Genomic DNA, 7,316 nt, shown 5'->3' on the forward strand with positions numbered 1-7,316 from the left:
CTACCTTACACTATACACAAAAATCACTTTCAGATTGATTATAGACCTAAACGTGAAAGATAAACAGTAAAGCTTCTAAAAGATAGCATTAAAGAATATCTTCATGGCCTTGTTCATTCTGGTATTTCCTCAAGAGTTTGGTACGTGGTCAGTGTTTGATAATTGTCCATTACATGAATTATGGAGTAGGGGAAATAAAGTGAGAGCAATGGATGGGAGGTTGGTGTGACAGCAGCAAAGGTAGCAGTCATGGGATCAGGGAGAAAGGACACACTTCATCATTCTGCGGTAATTTTCAGCAAAAGATATATAATCCCTCCATCAAGGAAGGTGGAAGCCATGGCAGGTTGGAGGAGCAGGACAGGAAGGCTCTAAGCCAGCCAGGCCCACAGAAAGTCAAACATTTGTACTCTCCTGAGGACTCCAGGCTTTTAGCTTGTGGGACTTCATTCAAAATTTCTGTCCTTGTATTTTGTAGTTGTTTTAAGAATTGGAATAACTATATATTATTAGTTAATAACTTACATATTTCACTTGTTAAATTTTGGTGTTGCTGCTTACAAAGTGCCACAACTGCCCAGGTCTGGTGGCTGATGCCTATAATCTCAACACTTTGGGAGGCTAAGGTAGGAGGATTGCTTGATCCCAAGAGTTTGAGACGAGCCTGGGCAACATTGTGAGACCCTGTCTCTTAAAAAAGAAAAGTTTAAAAAAAATTAGTTGGGTGTGGTGGTGCATGCCTGTAGTCCCAGCTACTCGGGAGGCTAAGGTGGGAGGATCCCTTGAGCTTGGGAGGTCGAGGCTGTAGTGGGCTGTGGTTACACCATTGCACTCCAGCCTGGGTGACAGAGTGAGACCCTGTCTCAAAAATAAAATAAAAAATAAAACATGTCTGCAAATTCTTTGATGCTTCTGCCATTGAGAGGTAGGTTTATGTATCCTTCCGCTTCAATCTGGGCCTTAGTTATTTGTTGACCCACTTTAGTGACTGGCCAATGGAATAAGGCAAAAATTATCCTAAATGTCTACAATGTTAGGTTATAAAAAGCAACACTGCTGTAGCTGGTTCTCTTGGGATACTTGCCTTTGCAGCCCCAAGCTGTCATGTAAGAAGTCCAAGGTTGCCAAGCTTTGAGCAAGTTTCAGCTACATCGAAGGCCACATGAGAGTTTTCTGGATAATGGGCCCAATTGAAATCCCAGCCAACAGATGCCGTCAATTACCAGACACATGAGTAAGGCTGCCTCCAGATGACTCCTGTCCCTCATGACTGAGTTGCTCCCAGCCTCCAAGTCTTGCCAATCAAGACTCTAGACATTACAAAGCCATGGCAAGATGTCCCCACCTTGCCTTTGCCAAATTTCCAACCCACAGAATCTGTGAACATAATACAATGATTATCTTTTACTGCTAAGTTCTGGAATAGTTTGTTACACAGCAGCAGATATTTGGACTATCAGTCATGATGTACTTTCATCAGAACACACAGTTTGCAGTAACTGCTGTTATGAAAAAACAGGTGCTTGTGTCTTATGTTTCAAATATACATCTATATAGTATCTTAACAGTTTCTATTTACTCTAATAGTCAATGATGTCAATTTCAGTGGCTTCTACAAATTAAAAGCCCGAAATACAATGTCCCTCCACCCAAAACAGATGTGTGAACATGTTGATATTGTGTGGTTTATGTAACATGCTCATGAGACTGAGGGAGGAGTAAATACATAGCACTTTTATACTCAATTCTCGAGTAAGTGTCCTGCATTTTGACTTGGGCTCAGAAGGTGTTTCTCACGGTCTGGTAGGAAGCCTGGTGAGGGAGGCTGTCACTCTAGTTCACCTGAAGGCAGAACAGAAATAACGATGGGGAGCTGGTGTTGGAGGCAGGGAGGAGAACGTCCTGGTAATCTGGTTGGAAGTGGCCAGTCTTTCTGTTTAGATAAAAGAAAAAACTCAAACTAGACTTCAAAGTAAAAATGCCTCATGGGCTATACATAAGACTCCATGTAAAACTATGTGTTATTGAAAGCCTAAAAACAAAGGATTGACAAAATCATACAAAGCAAAGGCAAATAAAAAATAGGGATTGGCACCTCTAAAATCAGACAAGTTTGAATTTAGAGAAGTATTATTAAATTATTAGAAGTTTTAAGCAAGACAAAGCATGATGTTTTGTAATGATAAAAGTGTAAACCACAATGAAACCCTAGCAGTTACAAATAGATATATAGTAAGTTATAATAGTGATAAATTCATAAGACATAAACTACAGAAATTCAAGAGAAATAGAAAAATACTAATGGTAGAAGATTTTAATTCTTTTACCTGAGACTTTGACAGGTACAAAAAAATAAGAATATTGAAGACTAAAATAATGTAATTTAAAAGATAGACTTTATGAACATATATTCTTTTTTTTTTTTAATTTTTTTTTTTTATTATACTTTAGGGTTTTAGGGTACATGTGCACAATGTGCAGGTTTGTTACATATGTATCCATGTGCCATGTTGATTTCTTGCACCCAGTAACTCGTCATTTAGCATTAGGTGTATCTCCTAATGCTGTCCCTCCCCCCTCCCCCCACCCCACAACAGTCCCCGGAGCGTGATGTTCCCCTTCCTGTGTCCATGAGTTCTCATTGTTCAATTCCCACCTATGAGTGAGAACATGCGGTGTTTGGTTTTTTGTCCTTGCGATAGTTTACTGAGAATGATGTTTTCCAGTTTCATCCATGTCCCTACAAAGGACACGAACTCATCATTTTTTATGGCTGCATAGTATTCCATGGTGTATATGTGCCACATTTTCTTAATCCAGTCTATCGTTGTTGGATATTTGGGTTGGTTCCAAGTCTTTGCTATTGTGAATAGTGCCGCAATAAACATACGTGTGCATGTGTCTTTATAGCAGCATGATTTATAGTCCTTTGGGTATATACCCAGTAATGGGATGGCTGGGTCAAATGGTATTTCTAGTTCGAGATCCCTGAGGAATCGCCACACTGACTTCCACAATGGTTGAACTAGTTTACAGTCCCACCAACAGTGTAAAAGTGTTCCTATTTCTCCACATCCTCTCCAGCACCTGTTGTTTCCTGATTTTTTAATGATGGCCATTCTAACTGGTGTGAGATGGTATCTCACTGTGGTTTTGATTTGCATTTCTCTGATGGCCAGTGATGAGGAGCATTTCTTCATGTGTTTTTTGGCTGCATAAATGTCTTCTTTTGAGAAGTGTCTGTTCATGTCCTCTGCCCACTTTTTGATGGGGTTGTTTGTTTTTTTCTTGTAAATTTGTTTGAGTTCATTGTAGATTCTGGATATTAGCCCTTTGTCAGATGAGTAGGTTGCAAAAATTTTCTCCCATTGTGTAGGTTGCCTGTTCACTCTGATGATAGTTTCTTTTGCTGTGCAGAAGCTCTTTAGTTTAATGAGATCCCATTTGTCGATTTTGGCTTTTGTTGCCATTGCTTTTGGTGTTTTAGACATGAAGTCCTTGCCCACGCCTATGTCCTGAATGGTATTGCCTAGGTTTTCTTGTAGGATTTTAATGGTTTTAGGTCTAACATATAAGTCTTTAATCCATCTTGAATTAATTTTTGTATAAGGTGTATGGAAGGGATCCAGTTTCAGCTTTCTACATATGGCTAGCCAGTTTTCCCAGCACCATTTATTAAATAGGGAATCCTTTCCCCATTTCTTGTTTTTGTCAGGTTTGTCAAAGATCAGATAGTTGTAGCTATGCGGCATCATTTCTGAGGGCTCTGTTCTGTTCCATTGATCTATGTCTCTGTTGTGGTAGCAGTACCATGCTGTTTTGGTTACTGTAGCCTTGTAGTATAGTTTAAAGTCAGGTAGCGTGATGCCTCCAGCTTTGTTCTTTTGGCTTAGGATTGACTTGGCGATGCGGGCTCTTTTTTGGTTCCATATGAACTTGAAAGTAGTTTTTTCCAATTCTGTGAAGAAAGTCATTGGTAGCTTGATGGGGATGGCATTGAATCTATAAATTACCTTGGGCAGTATGGCCATTTTCACGATATTGATTCTTCCAACCCATGAGCATGGAATGTTCTTCCATTTGTTTGTATCCTCTTTTATTTCATTGAGCAGTGGTTTGTAGTTCTCCTTGAAGAGGTCCTTCACATCCCTTGTAAGTTGGATTCCTAGGTATTTTATTCTCTTTGAAGCAATTGTGAATGGGAGTTCACTCATGATTTGGCTCTCTGTTTGTCTGTTATTGGTGTACAAGAATGCTTGTGATTTTTGTACATTAATTTTGTATCCTGAGACTTTGCTGAAGTTGCTAATCAGCTTAAGGAGATTTTGGGCTGAGACAATGGGGTTTTCTAGATATACAATCATGTCATCTGCAAACAGGGACAATTTGACTTCCTCTTTTCCTAATTGAATACCCTTTATTTCCTTCTCCTGCCTGATTGCTCTGGCCAGAACTTCCAGCACTATGTTGAATAGGATATGAACATATATTCAAATGCTTTATCAGAATATATCTTCTTTAAAGTACTCATGCAATAATCACAAAATGTTACTCTTAGATTGAAATAATACTTCACTAATTTGCAAAATGGAGAAATACTGCAGGTAAAATTCTCAGGCAGAATTTCCACAAAATGGAAATCAGTTTTTAAATAATTTTAAATCTAAAAACCTTATCATTTAGAACATTTAAACTCTTCATTAGCTTTTTGATCAAATAGGAAATTTAAAAGTATAGGAAATCTACAAAGTAACAGCAACACATATATAATCAGAATCTATGGGATATTGCTAAATCAATAAACAAGAAAGAAAATAAATGAAGTATCCAGTTCTAGAAGTTTAAAAGAACAGTAACACTAAGGCAAACAGATGGAAAGAATACTAACTAAAAAAAAAAATCAATCCAATAACTGATTCTTTAGGGGAAAAATAAAAAACTATATAGATGTTAATTAATCGAATCAAGAAAATAGGGAGAAAGCACAAATATATAAAATTTTAACAAATGAAGTGAAGAAATCATAAAAGGCTACTTTGCTTAACTATATGTAAATAAATGGCTAAATGGATGTTTTTCTAGGAAACATAAATTTCCAAAATTGGTCAGAACAGAAAGCTAAACAGACAAATTAACATGGAGAAATTAGAAAATGTTATTAATATTAATAACTAAATAGCAATAGGCTCGTATAGTTTATTAAGCAAATTGTATAAAACTTTTAAGGAACTGGTAATTTCAATGCTATTTAAGATGTTTCAGAACAAAGGAGGAGAATCAAAGGTGTAAATTCTTCTTATGAAGCCAGTATAACATTGATATTAAAACCCAACAAAATGGCAACAAAAATAAATAAAATTATAGCCCAATCTCACCTAATGAATATTGCTGTAAAAACCTAGAATAAAAGAAACAGACCCATTAAAGTCAGAAAATAGATGAAAATATGTATTATTATTTAACAATGAACTGAAAATGCTAGTCAACATAATTAAACAAGAGAAAAATAGAGGTATGAAAACTTGAAAGTAGGAAGTAAAATTACCATTTTGCGTAGATAATATTTACTTTAGAATTCAAGACAATCAACTAAAAATATGTTATAAACAATAAGAATATTTAAGAAGCATGTTACAGAGTTAACATTAGGAAATCAATAGTCTAATTATGTAGAAACAATAGCCAGTTAAAATGTGACAGAAGAAAAAACTCATGTATAATAGGAACAAAAAAGTAAGTTGTCCAGAACAAATTGTTTTGTGTATTTGTTTTGAGACAGAGTCTCGTTATGTTGCCCGGGTTGGATTCAAACTCTTGGCTTCAAGTGCTCCTCTCACTTCAGCCTCAGGAGTAGCTGAGACTACAGGCAGGTGCTACTACTGCCCACAGCCAGAATAAATTTAAAAGGAAATTGTGCAAGGACTATGTAGAGAAAACTTGAAAATGCAAATGAAGACTTTAAAAAATAGAAAGACATGATGTTCTTGGGTAGGAATATTCAACACTGTAAATATGTCAATTCTCCCTAAAGTAATATATAAGTGTAAAACAATGACAATAAAAATACTATCAGAATATTCTTTTGGAATTTTAAATAAGCTGATCGTACAGTCTATTCTAAAAATAAATAATTACTAACCAGAAACAAATCTGAAAAAGGATACAAGGAGGTGTATTAGTTTTCTATTACTGCATAACAAATTACCATAAATTTAGTGTATGAACACAATACCTATGTATTAGCTCTCAGTTCTGTAGGTAAGAAGTCCCAGCACAGCAAGAACAGGTTCTCAGCTCAAGGTCTAATGAGGCTGAAATCCAGGTGTCAGCCAGGCTGCATTCTGATCTGGAGGAGGGACTGTGGGAGAATCAGCCTCCCATTTCATTGAGCGTGTTGGCCAAATTTAATTCCTTGTGGTTCTAGGATTGAGGACCCAGTTTCCTTGCTGACTGTCAGCCAGGGGCTCTCAGCTCCCCAGAGGCCTCCCTCATTCCTGGCCACACAACCCCCCTCCATTTTTAAAGCCAGCCAGGGAGAATCTCCCTCATACTGATTTCCTTTCATGTTTTGAATCTAGTCTCCAGGAAAAGCTCATTCTATTTTAAGGTCTCACCTGGGTCAGGTCTACTCAGCATAATCGCTCTTTTTTAAAGTCAGCTGTGCTAAATAACATAACTTAATCAATAGAGTAACTGTCTCATCATTCACAAATTCCAGGGGTTATAAAAGATGTTTACACCTGGGAGCAGGAATCTTGGGGATCAACTTAGAATTCTGCCTACCACAGGGGGTAATAACCTTACTATTACTATTACTATTACTATTACTATTACTAAAATAATAAAAAGTTACTAGAAGGTAACAGTTAAAACAGTATGACACTCCAAGGTGGGCGGATCGCTTGAGCCCAGGAGTTCGAGACCAGTCTGGGCGACACGGAGAAACCCTGTCTCTACTAAAAATAAAAAAATAAAAAGTTAGCTGGGCATGGTGGTGCGTGCCCATAGTCTCAGCTACTTGTGAGGCCGAGGCAGGAGGATCACTTGACCCAGGGAAGTTGAGGCTACAGTGAGCTCTGATCATGCCACTGCACTCCAACCTGGGTGTCAGAGTGAGACCCTGTCTCAAAAAAACAAAACAAAACCAAACCTGTATGACACTGATGAACAAATAGGTCAATATTTATTGATCAATAAATAATAGATTCAGGGCTGGGCACAGTGGCTCACATCTATAGGAGTTCGAGACCAGCCTGGCCAACATGTTGAATCCCTGTCTCTACTAAAAATAGAACAAAAAAAATTAGCTGCGCATG

Source organism: Symphalangus syndactylus, chromosome 2 (assembly GCF_028878055.3).
Source record: "Symphalangus syndactylus isolate Jambi chromosome 2, NHGRI_mSymSyn1-v2.1_pri, whole genome shotgun sequence".
Lineage (NCBI taxonomy): Eukaryota > Metazoa > Chordata > Mammalia > Primates > Hylobatidae > Symphalangus > Symphalangus syndactylus.